The following is a 19,291-nucleotide window of genomic DNA, read 5'->3' as shown; positions in this document are numbered from 1 at the left end:
TAGTACTTGCCATCGTTGTTAATACAAATGTACTTCATTCAAAAGTCTGTGTAGTGGGCGTTGCTTTTGTATTGCAATAATAGGTAATGTCTTCCTAACTATAACTAAATTGTAAACTTTGATAACTTTTCATTGAATATAGATGGATTACATGTTTTAATACAATAGTTTCAAACTGCAGAGTGTAGTGTCATAGAGTGGAGCGTTTTTAAGTGTGGTGTTATAGAGTACAGTGAAGAGCAGTGTAATACAGTGTAGTTTCATACAGTGGAGTCTCGTAGAGTGGAGTAGCGTACTGTGGAGTGACATACAGTGGGGTGGCATAGAGTGATATAGTGTAGAGTGGAGTGGCGCAGAGTGGTGGCGAGTGAAGTGGTGTACAGTGGCATAGCAAAGAGTGGAATAGTGTAAAGCGGAGTGGTGTAGAGTGGAATTGTGTAGAGTGAAGTGTTGTAGAGTGGAATAACATAAAGTTGAGTGGCATACAGTGGGTGGTGTACAGTGGAGTGGAATGGGGTACAGTGGAGTGACATACAGTAGAGTGACATAGAGTGAAATCTCATAGAGTTGAAAGGCATGGAGTGGCATAGAGTGGAAAAAACATAGATTTGATTGGCATAGAGTGGAGTGGCATAGAGTGGAGTTGCATAAAGTTGAGTGGCATAGAGTTGAGAGGCATGCAGTAGAGTGGTGTAGAGTAGAATAGCATAGAGTTGAGAGGCATAGAGTGGACTGGAATGGCATGGAATAACAGAGTGGACTGGCGTAGAGGGCAGTGACATACAGTGGAGTGGCGTACAGTGTAAAAGCTTAGAGAGCAGTGGCGCAGAGTAGAGTGGCGTACAGTGCAGTGGCATAGAAAGGAGTGACGTAGAGTGAAGTCGCATGGAGTGAAGAGGCATATAATGGAATAGAATAGACAGGAGTGGTGTAGAGTTGAATGGCGTATTGTTGAATAGCATAAAGTGGTTGGCGTGGAGTGAAGTGGTGTAGAGTGGAGTGGCTTAGAGTTGGGTGGTGAACACTGGAGTGACATAGAATAGAATAGCATAGAATAGTGTACAGTAGAATAGCATAGTGTGAAGTGGTATAGAGTGGAGTGGTGTAGAGTAGGATAGCACAGAGTGGAATGGCATAGAGTGGAGTTGTATAGAAGGAAGTGCCGTACAGTGAAATAGCATAGAGTGGAGTGGCATTAAGTGGAGTGGTGTAGAGTCCAATGTCATAGACTGGAGTGGTGTACAGTGGAGTGGCATAGAGTGAATTGGTGTAGTGTGGAACAGCATATACTGGAGAGGCGCAGAGTGGAGTGGCGTAGAGTGGAGAGTTATAGAGTGGAATAGCATAGAGTACATTGGCGTAGAGTGAGAGGCATAAAGTTGAGTAGCATAGAGTGGAGTGGCATACAGTGGATTAAGGTAGAGTAGAATAGCGCAGAGTGGAGTGGTGTAGAGTGCAGTGGCATAGATTGAAATAGTATAGGATTCAGAGCCATAGAGTGGCATAGAGTCAAGTGGTGTAGGGTGGAATAACATAGAGTACAGTGGCATGGAGTGGCATAAAGTGAAGTGGTATATAGTAGAGTGACAGAGTGGAGTTGCATAGATTGGAGTAGCATAGAATGGAGTGGCGTGGAGTAGAGTGGCAAAGAGTAGAGTTGCATGGAGTGGCATACAGTAAAGTGGCGTAGAGTGGAAGACAGTGGACTGGAGCTGAATACACTGGAACAGCATAGTGTGGCGTGGCACAAAGTAGAGTGGAATAGCATACAGTGTTATGGAGTACAGTGGGGTGGCATACAGTGGAGTGCCATAGAGTGGGATATTGTAGTGTGGAGTGCCATAGATTGGAATAGTGTAAAGTGGAGTGGGGTCAATTGGAGTGCCGTATAGTGGAATGGTATACAGTGGGGTGTTGTAAAGTAGAGTGCACTACAGTGGGGTGGTGGGCAGTGGAATAGAGTAGAGAGGAGTGGCGTAGAGTGGCATAGAGATGAGTTGCATAGAGTGGAATAGCATAGAGTGGAGTGGCATACAGTCAAATGGGGTGGCATACAGTAGAGTGCTGTTGAGTGGAGTTGTGAAGGGTCGACTTGCGTACAGTGGAGTGGCATACAGTGGAGTGCTGTAGACTAGTGATGTGGAATGGAGAGGTGTCTAATGTTTAAAGGAATAGTTTAAGGAGATGTAGGATGAAAGTGGCTTAATGGATGTGCATGAAATTTGGCAGGAGTATATATTATGCGATGGAAATGGTAATTTTAGAACGGTCTAAATTGGTTAAGTACTATTAAAGTTATAAGTACAAAAAAGGTACTTATATATTAGGCTGCGGTATACAGTTGTAACTTCTTAGTATTCCACTGTACTTGCCAATCACAAGGCAGTATATCATTGGCTAATATCTGCGTTTACAAAAGTAAAAGGCAGCCAGTAGTTTTCACTAGATGTTCACTGTGTTCTTGTTTAGGGCCTTAAATATAGGAAATAGTAGGTTTTATTGTTGTTTCCTACATATTTTCACAATATTAAAGAAGTACTCGATAAGAAAAAGGATTAATTTTTAAATACGCTTGAATAGTACTGCTCTAATACCTACACAGTACTGCGGTAGTTGCAAGAAAATATGTAAAAATTTAAAATCTACACCGTACTGCCCTAAAGTTGTGAAATATACTGTAGTACAATGTTTTTTTAACTGTTTTATATATTACATTTTTTTAAACAATTTTTTAAGTACCACTGTACTTCATAGGAAGTACAGGAACACTCTGTGACTTTTATTAAAAATATATTAGAAACTTATAAATAATTTCCCTACCTATTACCACTTTAATAAAGGGGTAGTGGGTAGGGAAAATATAAAACCTACTACTTACTTTTATCTAAGGCCCTAACCCAGAACACAGGCAAAGAATGCTAAGAAAGACATGGCTGCCTTTTACGTTTCTGAATGCAGCCATTGGCCAATTATATACAGCCTTGTCATCAGCACGTACCACAGATTTACAGCAAAATACCACAGCATCATATATCACTAAGTTTGAGAGACCTTTAACTTTGAAAATACTTACTCTGCTTACCTCTACTAACAAAACGGATCTACACACCATAAACTATACCTGCCAAATTTCATTCAAATCCGACTTACCCCATCTTTGCGCTACCGATACTAAGAATTCTATGGAAAATACAATGGTGGAAAAACGCATTTGGGGACCCTACTTTTTTCTTTGTGCCCCTTCATGAATTTCCTCAAAACTTTGAATTGTCTTATCAATGTAGAAAAAGCAATAGATCTGCACATTTTCATGGAGATTCATCAAATGGTGGCAAAAGTATTAGCTGGCTCTGGGAATCCTAACTATAACTACAGAATGTCTACCGCAACACTGTGATTAATAAATTAATATATATTACCCAGTGGTGATCACCACTAGGGATAGTTAGGACCATGTTTCTATAGAAAAAATGTTTTTTGACTTGCCTATATCTTGGGACAGTTTGACAAATCTTCATAACATTTTCCAAAAGTGTGCCGTGATTCTTGTTGTGCAGGGGAAGTTTTGGGGTCATCCATCAAGTGGGGGTTGACAAAAAGGGGTGGTCAAAAATGTGTATTTCCCATGTTAATTCCCATAGGAGCTTTGAAAACAATAACAGCCCGAACCGCTGGATGGAATTACACCAAATTTGCCAGAAATATAGCTTTCTGTACACAGATTATGTTGTTGTTATCTGGTTTAAATCTGTTCAGTAGTTTTTGAGATATTAAAGGGAAAATAAATTTTTACATCTAAGGCTGTGGATCCACACCAAAGACTTCGTAAATAATAAGAGCTTGCGCAGATAAGAGCTTGTGCAGAGAGCTGCAGAGCTCTGATTGGCTGCTAACACTGCAAACCAGGAAGTGTTGGCAGCCATATTGGGACTCGACTTCAGCCCAGTCCCAGAAAAAGTGAAAAAATAAAAGGGCCATGATAAGTACACCCTGACCCTTTAGCTCTGGTGTTGGGGTCTCAGAGGGACCACGCTAGGGCAAAAAAGCAAAATGTTTGCCGTGAATTCACTACACCACTGCAAATTCACAGCAAAAGTTTAAAAAAAATAAAGTGTAGGGTCCAGCGCTTGTTTGTAACAAACCTCTTTGGTGGGCTGGGTCCAGGGGGAATGTTCAAAATAAGGAGGGGGTCACATGGTGCGCGCCTCCTGGGCTTGCTGAAGCCCTGGGGACTGCCACCTCCCCGAGACAATTATTGCATTGAATGCGGGTGTCACCATGTGGCCTCCCTGCAACCCCAGAAACCTCAACCTCCCCAGGGATTTAATTACATTGAATGAGTGGGGGCCGCATGTCCCCACAGCCCTGGGTTCCATCACCTCACGGGACTTTATTGAAAATGAATACTGTGGGCCACGTACGCCTCCCCCTATGCAGCCAGGGGGACCACCACCTCCCTGGTGTTTTAAATAACATGAATGCAGTTGGTGCTATGCACCCCAAACCCTGGGGACCGTCACCTCCCCTAGGTTGAATTTCCAATGGGAAAGGGGTCCATCATGGACCCCCTGGGACCACCACCTCCCCAGGGCTAGTTAACATGGGAGGGGGCCACACGGCTCCCCTCGAAGAGCCAATGATGGCCCTGGGGACCGCCACCCCGGTGGGCTAGCTCGTGCTATGTCCCGGGGTGCCAACCCCTGGGACATAGCTGTTTGCTTTTGCTTGGTGAAGCAAAAGCAAACCACTCCTCTTTCTGCAAGCAGGAGCAGTCAAGCAGCTCCTGCTTGCAGAAAGTGGAGATTTCATCTTTTTCCCTGCATACAAATATGCGTGCCGGGAAACAGATGAAAACATTGCTCCCAATAGCAGGGAGCTGCTATTTAAAGCAGCTCCCTGATTGTGGGAGCAATGCCGTCCCCCGCAGGACATGGGGAGACAGTTAGGATTGCATGGGCCTTGAAGGTCTCCCTGAGGTCCTGCCACTCTCTCTCTCTCTCCCTCTCCCTCTATCTCTCCCATCCCATAATGGGATGGGAAAGAGAGAGATTGTTATTGTAATGGTCACTCCATGCAATGGCTTCAAAGCATCAAACTAGCAAGATGCTTGGTGCAAATGTTCTAGTTATGTTTTGATCGACATCAGACCAGGGTCACTTATGAAGGTAAAGCTGTTGGACTCTCAAGATGTTGAAATTTCATATTCTAGTAGCTTATGGCAGTGTGTCTGTTTATTTCCTAGTGTTTTGACTGGTAAAATTTCCCAGTGATGGAACATTAAAGTCTTTTTCCTCTCACAATCTGTGGGTTGAATGGCATTGTTAAGTCTGGACATTGCAGAGTAAGGGGAGGCCTCCGGCCTATTGGTTAAGGTTTCAAACATGTACACAGAATGTTAAGAGTTCCAGTCTAGGTAAGTCTGTGGTCATTTCTTGCTTTAGTTTCTTTTCAACTATAAATATTTAAGTTACATACTGAAAGGTGATCTCACACTTTTTAATTGACAAAAACATTAATTTTTCTTTCCAGTTTGTCTGAAATATCTCTTTCCAAGTATATTATTCATCAAAGTCTAAAAAAAACTCTAGCTCCCTTTTTCTTTCTCTCTCTCTCAATTTCACTTTGTTTAAATCTCTCTCTCAATCTTTCACTTTCTCTCTCTCTCGGGGTTGGGTGGTTAGGGGGGTTGGCCACAGGCCACGCAGCCAACTCCACCGTGCATGCGGCTAGTCCCTGCAGCCAACCCCTACCGTGCCTGGCCGAAGGCTGGGCGCGGTGCAAGGTTTGGTGGTTATAGGAGGTTGGCCACAAGCCAACCGCCACCATGCACGGCTGAAGGACACGCACAGCGGTGATTGGATTAACATAGAGTAATGAAAATTACTTTACGTTAAAAAACATAGAAATTCACTGAAAAAAATAAATGTTACTGGGGCGTTACAGTTAGGAAATAGAATCAAATAAAACACAAAAATTCACGTAACCCCATGGGTGCCGCGCGTGAGCTGGTCTCATCCAGGCACACAGTTGTCGTGTGCCTGGGACGAGACCAGCTCGTCCTGCACCTGGCCCACCCCACCAGTGATGTCTGATGACATCAGTGCGCAAATCATGCACTGATCTCATCAACGGTCACCTCGGATATCCCGGAAGAGAAATGCTTTTGCATTTCTCTTCCTACCGGGAGGTGGGGCGGGAGAGACAAGAAAGGAAAGGAAAAATTAGGCCTATCTGCCCCCAGGGGGGGTCAGAAAACCCCTAGACACCATATATATATATATATATATATTTACTTTATGTTTTAATGTATGGGGAGAAACCCCTTAGTTAAGGGTCGCTTCCCTTGGGGTCAAATTATATTTAGGCCATTTCTGCCTCACCTGGGGGATGACCGGCCTATTTATGTAAGGCCAATCTGCCCCCAAGGGGGGCAGAAACCACTAGACACCAGGGATTGGTGTGTGTGTGTATGTGTGTGTTTTGTTTGAGGGGCAGCGGCTTGGGGAAGGGTCGCTCCTCATGGGGGCACATTACTGTTGGCCATATCTGCCCTATATCTGCCTATTTTTGGAAGGCTCATCTGCCCCCAAGGGGAGGGAGCACAAAGCTCACCAGAAACCAGGGAAGATATTTTTTTTAAATAAGAGGGTAGGGGTATGGCCATGCCAACACCCCAAATAAATGGGGCCCACCAGTGGGCAGATGGGGCAATTTCCCCCAATCCACACCCCGGGGGGCAGAAAGTCTACTAGATGCCATGGAATAAAAAATAAATAAATAGTGGGGTGGTGGCTACCAACCAGTATGCCAGTATGGGCCTGGTAATGCCCCCACCCCAACTGAAGGGGGTAACAGTCTTTCAGCTCTCCCCCGCCCACTAAAACATCTTATCCCACGGCAAGCAAGAGGGCATTTTATTATTTTGGGTTTTGGTTTTACAAATGGGCCATGAGAGCTTGGTAACTCTCAAAATCGTCCCACTAGGAATGGTGAGGGCTGCACTTTTTTGGCTTTGGGACACTGCCAAGTAGAAAAATCCACAAGACCTAGACACATCTGAAATCTAAACATCTGGTTGATTCCAGGGTGGTGTGCTTCACATGCACCCACACCACTTTCTTACCCACAATGCCCTGCAAACCTCCAACTTTGATGGAAATCACACATTTTTCCCACATTTCTGTGATGGAACCTTCCGGAATCTGCAGGAACCCACAAAATTCCTACCACCCAACATTGTTTCATCTATACCGATAAAAATTCTGCTGCATTTGTCAGCCTAAAAATGTTTTTTTCAAACTGCCCTTTTGGACTCGCTTTGGTTCCCCTCAATTTCGACATGTTTTTGGCTCTTCCCTTTCACAGGCACTTGGTCCACCTACACAAGTGAGGTATCATTTTTACAAGGAGACTGAGGGGAACGTTTCGTGGTAGGAAATTTGTCCTGGTGCGGTGATCCCACACAGAAATGTGGGGAAAAAAGTGATCTTTTAGCTAAATATGAGGTTTGCTGAGAATTCTGGGTAAGAAAACATTGGGGGATCCACGCAAGTCACACCTCCCTGGACTCCCTCTGTTGTCTAGTTTTCAGAAATGTCTGGGTTTGGTAGATTTCTCTAGATGGCAGCTAAGCCCAGGACCAAAAACGCAGGTGCCCCCCGCAAAAACAGGTAGTTTTGTATTTGATAATTTTGATGTGTCCAGATAGTGTTTTGGGGCATTTCCTTTTACGAGCACCAGGCCTAACCACACAAGTGAGGTACCATTTTTATCGGGAGATCTGGGGGAACGCTGGGTGGAAAGAAATTGGTGGCTCCTCTAAGATTCCAGAACTTTCTGTCACCGAAATGAAAGGAAACAGTGTTTTTTTGGCCAAATTTTGAGGTTTGCATAGGATTCTGGGTAACAGAACTTGGAGAGAGGCCCACTAGTCAACCCATCTTGGATTCCCCTTGGTGTCTAGTTTTTAAAAATGCACAGGTTAGCTAGATTTCCCTAGGTCCTGGCTGAGCTAGAGGCCAAAATCCACAGCTAGACACTTTGCAAAAAACAGCTCTGTTTTCTTTGGGAAAATGTGATGTGTCCACGTTGTGATTTGGCGCATTTCCTTTTGCAGGTTCTAGGCCTACCCACACAAGTGAGGTATCATTTTTATTGGGAGACTTGGGGGAACACTGGGTGGAAGGAAATGTGTGGCTCCTCTCAGATTCCAGAACTTTCTGTCTCCAAGATGAGAGGAAAAAGTGTTTTTTTGGCCATATTTTGAGGTTTGCAAAGGATTCTGGGTAACATAACCTGCTGAGAGCCCCACAAGTCACCCGATCTTGCATTCCTCTAGGTGTCTAGTTTTCAAAAATACATAGGTTTGCTAGGGTTCCCTAGGTGTGGGCTGAGCTAGAGGCCAAAATCCACAGCTAGGCACTTTGCGAAAAACAGCTCTGTTTTCTTTGGGAAAATGTGATGTGTTCACGTTGTGTTTTAGGCCATTTCCTTTTGCAGGCGCTAGGCCTACCCACACAAGTGAGGTACCATTTTTATTGGGAGACTTGGAGAAACGTTGGGTGGAAGGAAATTTGTGGCTCCTCTCAGATTCCAGAACTTTCTGTCACCGAAATGAGAGGAAAAAGTGTTTTTTGGCCAATTTTTGAGGTTTGCAAAGGATTCTGTGTAACAGAACCTGGTGAGAGCCCCACAAGTTACAGAGTAGAATGTGGATAGAAATGGCTGTTTCTTCACCTCAATTTCAATATTTTTTTATTTCAGCTGTTATTTTCTGTAGGAAACCCTTGTAGGATCTACCCATTGCTCAATTCAGAATTGTGTCTACTTTTCAGAAATATTTAGCTTTCTGTGATCCACCATTGGTTTCATACCCATTTCTGTCACTAACTGGAAGGAGGCTGAAAGCACAAAAATCGTAAAAATAGGGTATATCCCAGTAAAATGCTAAAACTGTGTTGAAAAATTGGGTTTTCTGATTCAAGTCTGCCTGTTCCTGAAAGCTGGGAAGATGGTGATTTTAGCACCGCAAACCCTTTGTTGATGCCATTTTCAGAGAAAAAACCACAAGCCTTCTTCTGCAGCCCTTTTTTCCACTTTTTGTTTGTTTTTAATGAAATTTTTTCTGTATTTTGGCTAATTTCTTAGTCTCCTTCAGGGGAACCCACAAACTCTGGGTACCTCTAGAATTCCTAGGCTGTTTGAAAAAAGGACACAAATTTGGCGTGGGTAGCTTATGTGGACAAAAAGTTATGAGGGCCTAAGTGCGAACTGCCCCAAATAGCCAAAAAAAGCCCTGGCACCTGAGGGGGAAAAGGCCTGGCAGCAAAGGGGTTAAAAACCAAAGGTCACAGGGACATTATAGCTAGGCTCACATTTTAAATGTACAAAACCATAGAAATTCACCTGTTATAGTTATAGTTATCTCAAGTAACTATAACTCCTGCCCTAAGGAAAAAATATTACTTGTACCTTCGCCATGCACTGCTAATTACCCCACAAATTACTACACTCATGACATCTTTGATAACATCATTGATATTAGCAATGTAATATTTGCAGTAAAATGTTTGATGAAAAAACTGTGCATAGAATCCCTTTCCTATTGCAAATGGGTTATCACAAGTTTTAAGACGATGGTAAATTATTATTGTTTTGTGACTGGAATTTGGTTGAAAAACAGTTGCACATAACATTCCAGTGCTGTATTTGGAAGGGACACCCCTTCCAAATACTGAATCGGTATTGGGTCGCAAACCAAAATTGCATTTCTGTAGCGTATCACCAAACCACATTTTTGGCTTGATCCATACCAAAATGCTTTATTCTGGTTCCAGATTAGCCTATTCTGTGAATTTGCACATTTCTGACTGGAATTGTTTTTATATGTGGCCTTTAGTGATATGGGACTGAGCGATCTGATGAATAGGCTGCAACATCAACAGAAATTTTGTGACTAACATTTTGAGGACTTGGGATCTCGGTCCCTCTCTCCGAGGGCACAAGGGGAACTAAATTTATGCCGCTGGTCCCACTCTGCTCTAGTGGGACCCAGCATGGTACGTATGTGGTCCTGCTGGAGTACCGAGGGTTAGGGAAACAATTATAGGGAATGCTTTCCTCAAAGTGCCAGTGTCTAACCAACAACATTTGAAAACAACTTTGGGGATTCTTTCTGTACAATGGCTGAAGTGGGGGATTTCTAGGATTTGTGGGCAAAATATGACATTCTCCTGGTCCATTTGTGACTACCAACACTCCACTTCCTGGAGCCTCTACCCCTCTCTCCTGTCCTTTGCACTGTACCTCTGTAGTTACTCACCTCAGCTCCTTCATCCTTGTTACTCTGGATAGTATAATTTGGAGTCTTCACTCTGACCCCAAAGTCACAGCAAGGGGCATGTGAAGATGTAGCCCTTACTTCTTGCAGGCCTGAACAGGCATCTCACCTATCAATCACCCCCTCTGCTGAGATCTTCCTCCAGGGCTGTGACTTAGCTTAGCATATCTCTCGGGGATCCTGTCATCTCTGCCGATGGCTCTCAGGCTCCCCTCTGATTTCCTGATTTGTGGATTGAGGGGAAGAGCCTGACTCTGTGGATATATATAGCGATACACAATCTCATAAGGGTTTATTAATTTACCCTTCTATGTTTCTGGCTCCGCTGATAGGCTGCACACTGTGCCGCGGGTTCCCGAGGCCATCAGTGTGCAGGGATGATGGAGTGTGTGCTAAGTTGACTGGGGTAGCAGTGAAGCTGACTCCTTGGCTCTGTGTTACAAGAGAAGAAGTGCTGTGTGGCAGATAAAAGGGGGGTTATATACCTAGATGGATGTGCACTAATGGAAGTTGCTGTAAATGAGGTTGGAGGTGTATTGGCAGAGTTGTGTGTAGTACCCCCTATTGGGGGATTAGATGCCTGGTGTTAGATGCATTGTATTCGGTTTGGGGTGTCCGGTGAGCTCATGTCCTGTGTGTGATCAGATTGTGGCATTCCTTCCAGTGTGGGTACTTGTTTTCCATCTAGTGGGGGTGAAGCTTCGTTTGGGGCACCTTTTTCATTACCTCCATATTCCTCCTCTAGTTCCGGGGTGCCTATCTGCTCCCATCTCAAGGCGGATCATCCCATTCACTCAAGGGGGTTTCTGTCCTTTTTGTGGTACTGGCAGTATTGGGAGTCTTACAGACAGTATGGGTTCTGTTGCAACTCTTTTGTTGGGTGGTGTCCATTCCTTATGAATGCTGTTATTGCAGCGGCTGCTTTCCTTGTTGTCTCCTGAGCTCTTCATGGCTGCACTTGTGCTGAAGGTTCCGTTCCTGCCCATTCTGTTTCTCCCTGTCTTTTGCCGTTTTCTGAGGTCGACTGTGGGGTCAAGGTATTTCCAGATCCTGGTCTTGCCGTTCAGACCGTGTACGGATCCAGTGGTTTAGGCTGTGGTATTGGCTACTCTGCTAGATGTTTTTCATCTGCTGGGGATTTCCTTCTTCCCGGTTGTGAATGGCAGTTGGTCAGGGAGGGCTTCTTTGCCCCTGTCTTATTGCTAGGGCTGGCAGTACTGGGTCTTCGGTCCTCTCATGGCTTCTTGTTGTCTGCGAAGAAGTTGGTTCTATGGGCTCTTTCGGCTGTAGGTTCATTTGGGGCCATCTTAATTGGGTAGTTTTGGATTGTTGGTCTGTTCGCCTGTGCAGAGCAGGGTTCCGTCCTCTCCAGACTTTTTGTCTTTCTCCCCCAGATGTTTACTGGGGTGTGTCAGTTTTGGGGTCACCTCCTGGTTGGAACTGTTTACATGCCTTGACATGGCACTTTTTTCCCAGTTTGTTTCTGTGGTAGGGACGAGTCAGCTTCGTGGATGGATGTCCTAATGGGTTCTTTGCCTGTGAGCCTGATGTTTGCTTTCCCTATGTTTCTTTGGTCTGGGGGTTTCTGGATGGTGGGGGCTCCTGTGATTCTGGTGGCTCCATTCTGTCTGGTTTTCTCTGTTGGGAAATTGCTGGTGGGTCTGGAGTGGTGGTTTCCTTTGGTTCCGTCTCTGTGGAGGTTTCCGAGACTGTGGGTGCCCTCTCTGGTGTGTCGCAAGTTGTCGGCTTGGCGATTGTGCATGGTGGCTTGTTGTTCCTGAATCTCTCTGCTTCGGATGGTTATCTACCAGGTGGTCTTCTGCTCGGCATTGGGAGTCATTCAGGCTTGGTGTGGTTGGATGTATATGGTTCTTCTTTCTGTTTCTTGGCCTCATGCGCTGGTATGCCTCCTGCGTGGGCTGCTGTGGCTTTCCAGTAATCTTGTGGGAAGTTTGGTGGGCTATCTAGGTCTGCTTCCTGGTGCAGTGTCGCTGCCTTAGCTTGTTTTGCTGAAAGCAGTTCTGATCCACCTGGGCCTTGGGTTTCTTTGTGCGCTTTGGCCCCGCTCATAGGGGATTCAATCTTTGGCTCCGGCCTTGTGCCAGTGGGTCGGGGTGCTGCTTGTATATAAGCTGTTTGGTCTGTCTTCTCCTCTGGGGATGCCGGGGTGGTCTCCTTTGGGCATGTCAGATTCTGTGGATGCGGGTAGTTTGCCTCATTGCTGGTCCTCTGTTTGGCTGCCAGTTGGGCAGTTCCTTCTGCCTTTGGGTCTCATTATCAGGTGGTCTGGGGTCTGGTGGTTCTGGCTTTATTGGGTTCTGTGGTACTGACTTGAGTGTGGTACCTTGTTTTTTGCCTGTCACTTGCACTTGTGTTTGCATTTTCTGTGCAGTTGTCCTGGCCCTCTTGTTAGCTTGGTACATCCCACTATATAAGTCATCACAGCAAGAGGGACAAAGAGGTAATGCCTCACTTTCTTAAGGGTAATAGCATTACTCTGCGTCCTTCTCTCACTGTTATAAGAGGGGGGTCCCTCCTGCCCTTTTCGGGCAGTCCAGCTGTGGAATGTTTGGGCTTGGTACGGAACAGGAAGTGTGGAGGGGGAAGGGATATTTAAATGTGGGAAAGGGTTGTGATTGGAGGCACAGGGGCCCCAATATGTAAGTTATCATAGCGAGAGAAGGACTCAGAGAAATGCAATTACTGGTAAGTAAACGAGGCATTATTGTTTGAAGTATACTCATTGTGTACTGAGTATGGCCAGACAAACTAAGTTTCTTATATTTTTTACATAGTCACTATGCCCTTTGCATATTTCATCACACACTTTGATCAATTGCAGTGGCAGTTCTGGGTGTCCTTTCTGTGAATATGGAGTAAGGTTTCTAAAATCCCCTGAAGCTTTGATTGTAAAAGAAGAGTGACATGGATTATCAAAGAACCCTCCTCCTTATCCTTTGTATTTGCTGTAGGTGCAGACTCTGTGGCTTTATCCTTCTTAGAGATGCTAGATTTTTGCCTTATATTTTCCACAGCTGCCCATGAGTCCCGTTCAACGTACTCCTCTTAAGTTGAGGCTGTGGATATGACTGGTGTAGAAGTAAAATTGCCGTAGTTGATCTGTTCTCTCACGTTTCTTGTATTAGAAATGAAGTTCCTTCATCTCTCTGCTTAATGCCAGCCTAACTAGGTGCCACCCTTGGATGGAGATATTACTCCTTGTAGAGTAAAATTTACCTATGAATTTACATACGGACCCAGTTAAGGAAGGCACTGATTAGCAACATGTGGACGGTGACTGCTGGTCAGAGACCTTGTTTTGACCCTCCTATCCTGCTGAATTTTCCTAAGGGATGCATCCTGCCTTCTCTTGCCTGAGCTCCCCCAATTTCTAAGCTTCAATTGACAATTTGGCAAACATATTAGTAAAAGTCAGAAATGCCCCATTTTCACCTGGCCAGCTCCCTCAACAACATGGCACTAGAATATTTGATCCTAAATATCTCTTAATATAAAATATACGCCCTCCGGAACAATATTTGTGTAACTGATATTGAGGGCAAAATAATTGTCAGATTATATTTTTGTCAACAACATTCTGGCATAAAACCCATCCAATAGATTTATCATCTGCAGCCTTGTAATCTGGACATATCCAGGCCCATGGTGGGGAGCCCCTTGGTCTCCATTGAGCTCATTTCCGTCTTTTCACTTTCCCTTCTCCTAGAATAAAAAAGTGGCAAAAGTGCTGCCGCAGTCTTGCATGTCTCATCTATGCCTGTCAGTAATTGTAATTGTATTTATATAGCACTTACTGCCCCTGACGAGGCGTGGAAGCGCTTTTCATCGAGTAGCACGCTTCTCCAGAACCCACAAAGAATTAGTTGTGGATTAGTATAGGGAAATATGAGTACAGTATTAGTATTATTATGAGTTAATTTGAGCAGAGGATATGTGAGTTTGATAGTTGGATTGACTAGAGTAATGGAGGAATAGAGGAGGGAAGAATCCAGAAGTGTTAATTGGTAGTTTATAGTAATAGAAAGAGGCTTGCAATGAGTAAAGGAGAGATGGAGGAGGGAAGAGTCTGTGGAAAGGGGTTAGGGAGATCATAGTAGCAGGAGAGGTTTTGAATGAGTCAAAGGTGAGATAAATGAGGGAGAATTTAGTAAGGTTGTTTGGGAGATCATGGTAGTAAACTGAGGTTTGGGGTGAGATAGGTTCGGTAGAGGAGGGAAGAGCTTAGGCAGTGTTATTTTGGGGATGGAAGTAGTAGAATGTGTTTGGGATGAGTCAGAGTGGAGATGGAGGATACATTGATAGAGACCTAGGGTGATGGGTAGACAGAGTAAAGCTTATGAGAGAGTAAAATTTATATTATTTTTTATGTGTTTATTATGTTAATTAATTTAATTATTTATATTTTGTATTTTATTTATAGATGTAATTATATTTACTTTTATTTGATTTTTTCTCTAGTACAGTAGGACTAGAGTGATAAATACATAGATATGTAAATACATAGTAAGGGAATATATGTACAAGGAACATAATAATGTGGATGATAATATGAGAAGAAAAGTAGTACTGTATAAACACAGTCTTTCAAGATTTGTAATATTTGATGTTAATTTTATTACAAGACCGGAGGCTAATATTATGCATTCTTTTCTCACTTTAATAAAATATAGCAGCCAAGAAAACTACAAATTCCAGAAAACCCTGGGAAAAAACTACCAAATCGCATCATAAAGGGGACAACCAATGGCACATCGAGTATGAGTACAACTATCTTGTCAGAGAGCCCCTCTCACCGAATGAGCACCAAAGGAAAGAGTAGAGACACCCGCCAGGGACATGAGACACTTGACCCAATGGTGCAATGTAGGGGCCGACACAGGCTTATTGGGTTTCTGAAAGGAAATAAGTAATTGAGAAGAGGAGATACTTCTGAGATCTGCAGTTCGAGAAACGTAAGTCGTTAGACAATTACCAACACACAATTTGGGTTGAGAGGGGAAAAATGGGTAATGCACAGATGATAATTAGACTTAGTACGCCTATTGACTTGGAAATAAACACCTAAAGAGGAATAACGAAAAAGGGGAAACATCCAGAGCTTTAATAGATACCAAACACAAAAGCATCGGCAATTTGGCAGACAAATGATTGAGCAATAAGTCAGCATTATCCGGCCATGCAATAAAAAGGCAAAGTGCAGCATTAACATTCCACATAACATTGTATTTAGGAGCCGGAGGCTTAGCAAATTGTACTCCTTTTAAAAGTCAACAGACCAACAGGTGTTCGTCAATAGGTCTTCCGTCCACTCTTATATGCTCTGAAGAGATCGCCAATCTGTGTATATTAATGGTACGATAAGCTCTACCCTGAGAAGCCAAGGAAGCAAGAAAATTAACAAACAATGCTACATCTGTCGAAATGGGATCTGAATCCCTGTCCAAAACACCAGCTACACCAAGCCAACCATGCTGACTTGTAGACCTTCGTTGTGCCTGGGGCCCAGGACTGCTGGATAAAATGGACAGCCTCCACCGAAATTCCCAGGATTCCACAGGAAGCCCTGAAACTCTCCAAGGTATGAGATGCAAGGAGTTCTCCACCACCGGGTGTGAGAAAGACCTTGAGGATTCAAGAGCAGATCAGGGAAAAGAACACAAATTGTGTCTTTAATAAAATATAGCCTTTCAGACACCAAGGCTTGGAAAATCTCAATTAATAAGTCTACTTTTCTAACATTCATTTAGCTTTCCTGAATTTTTCGCGAATGCTTGCTGTTAAATAATCAGTAAATATGGCTCCCCCAACCTCATGAGCATGCCCTGTATTCAAAACAATCTCAATTCGAAATAAAGTACAGAATGAAGGTGTATAAAGCCCTTAGGCGATCACAAACCATGTGATTCACAACTTCACGAGTTTGCAAATGCAAATGCACTTTTTTTAAGCACACACCCTTCTATGAGTTTGAAACTTCTTTGAGTCTCACAAAACGGCTTTTGCAAACCTTTCTAAGTGGCATATTGGAGGGCGTGGGAAGGGGGAGTCTCTCTCCTATTTATGAACTGGAGTGGCATATACCAGTGGTTTGATTGCAATTAGGGTCTGCACCTGCTATCTGATCTGCTATACGTCCTGCCTGTTATTCGGATTACAATTTATGGCCATCTAAGGACGAAATCCCACTTTCTTTTCACTGTCTTACAATGGTCCACCCATGTAACATAGGTTACCCCGTCACAAACAGGCACACATCCCAAACATGTCACTCATACACCGTTTTAACTCCCCATCTACTTTAGGGAGGAACATGTTAATATTAATCTTCACACATACTTTTACACAGTCCTGTTTTCAAATGCATTGATAGCAGGAGTAGGCCTAGTGTGGCAGGAGGACATCCCAGCCTCACATATCAAAGCATCCCTGCTATCCATATGGGTATGTCACACTGCTGTCAATGTCACAACAATTAATGTATTGTGTTTAGACACTGAGACGACATACTCAACACAGACCCACAGACGCATAACTACACCTGAGTCCTGAAGCATGACACATAGAACTCACCCTGCAGCCCCTGTAAAGTACATCAGGCAGAAGCGAATAACAATCCCTGTCTTCCACAGTACCACTGAGAATGTCGTCAGACAACCAGTGCCACTTACAACCAGTCCCAGACCCGATGAAGACACCAGTAATGACAGTGACACAGGATGTTTGGAACTGGAAGACCTACCTGGCCCATCCAGGCTCTCTGGGCTTGATGCATGAGTTCGTCACAGTCCTGCAGGAGTCCTCCACCCACCACGAGGCCCCTTCCACTAGCCAACCTACTGACCAGCCCTGAATATCTGCTACAGCTAGTGGGATGATGGTCATGCCTGAGGACTCACAAGCCACCACTGAGCCACCCCCTGTTGCTGAGAAAACCCCATGCAAAAGTGGTCGCAGACCCAGACATCCTGCAGGAACAGAAGCCAAGACCAACCCCACTGCCAGGAAATTAGCCTCTCAAGAACTGTCTCCTTTGTGTGCCACTCAGACACCTTGTTGACTTCCTACTGCCATAGCCCCATTTCCAAATGCCACATGGATACTAGACATGTGCTACCAATTACTGAGACTTACAGACTGATGGAATCGATCACCATGGTCCCATTGCTTTGCACGCTATCCACTCTTTGGTATACGCAATAAATGCACATAGACACACGTTTTGGTGGAATGTGTTTACTCAGTGTAAAAGTGCAACAGATGTGTGACATGTCACAGGAATTGAGTCCTAAAACACATTGTAGATGTGTATGTATCATGCTGTTAACCGGCTTCCTGCAGCAAAGTCAGTGTCCACACAACCCTGTGACTTCAGGTAGCAGACAGGGAACGGTGGTGATACATAATCCATAGTGCATCTGCAATTGATAGCACAGAATGTTCAACACACATTATGTTTACTTGTGCCAACAGTATGTACCAGCACATCATGATGGTTAAACAATTCACACTCTAGGTCCACACACTGATAGACAATCCAATGCTAATTCACACATGACCACAACCCTGTTCAGGTACAATTTCACTAGTTAATCATTGCATCTAACAGCAATGACCTGAGTGATAGACACTCATTGTAGTAGAACCACACAGCTCACACCCTTGGATGCCAACTATTGACAGCACTTTAAGTCACAAGAAGCTGCAAACTATGCCAATGAAAATGAGATTCCAGAATGGAGAAGTCACAAATGTGTGGAGAAGTAGATAGGATGTCAGAACTCTATGTAACCCAGACAGATGGACTAGCTAACATCACAGTGGCACTGCAGACCTACTTGTCAGACCACTACTGTACCCACTCTTCTGCAACCCAAATGGGGTCAACACCTACTGATATCAGGGATGGATAATGAAGTACACTCAATCTGTACACTAACGTATGACATGTCAAACATAGAGAAGTACCTACCAGAAGCTTAGCTGAAGTACTGCTGGATGAGATCTGTCCTTGTTCCTACATCTGCCTCAACCCCATCTTCGTCACTCATGTTTCCTCCCTTCTCTGCCTCCGGATTATCCTCAACTCCTACCTCCTCCAGCAATGGGATGTTCCTCCTTAGTGCCAGATTGTGGCGCATGCAGCATGCCACCACAATCTGGCACACCTTCAGTGGTGAGTACTGCAGGTAACCCCCAGAGATGTGCAGACATCTGAACCTTGCCTTCGAGTGACCAAGGCCCAGATTAATACTTTTTCACGCAAAACTGCATCTAACGCAGTTTTGCGTGAAAAAGTTCACCGCCGGCTACCACCATTCCAAGATGCCAGCCGGGTGTCATATTTATGGAATGACAATAGCCGGCGGTAAGAACCAGCTAGCGTCATGAAAAAGAATGCTAGGTGGGTGGGGGAGACGTGGGGGGAACAGGAGGTTGTGCATCATTTTTGACATACAGCCCCTGGGCATGGCCATTGGGCCCAGTGCCACTTGACCTAATGGTGCAATGTAGGGGCCGACACAGGCTTATTGGGTTTCTGAAAGGAAATAAGTAATTGAGAAGAGGAGATACTTCTGAGATCTGCAGTTTGAGAAACGTAAGTCGTTAAACAATTACCAACACACAATTTGGGTTGAGAGGGGAAAAATGGGTAATGCACAGATGATAATTAGACTTAGTACGCCTATTGACTTGGAAATAAACACCTAAAGAGGAATAACGAAAAAGGGGAAACATCCAGAGCTTTAATAGATACCAAACACAAAAGCATCGGCAATTTGGCAGACAAATGATTGAGCAATAAGTCAGCATTATCTGGCCATGCAATAAAAAGGCAAAGTGCAGCATTAACATTCCACATAACATTGTATTTAGGAGCCGGAGGCTTAGCAAATTGTACTCCCTTTAAAAGTCAACAGACCAACAGGTGTT

This window comes from Pleurodeles waltl, chromosome 9 (genome assembly GCF_031143425.1).
Source record: "Pleurodeles waltl isolate 20211129_DDA chromosome 9, aPleWal1.hap1.20221129, whole genome shotgun sequence".
Taxonomy (NCBI): Eukaryota; Metazoa; Chordata; class Amphibia; order Caudata; family Salamandridae; genus Pleurodeles; species Pleurodeles waltl.
This window is presented reverse-complemented; position numbering follows the sequence as displayed.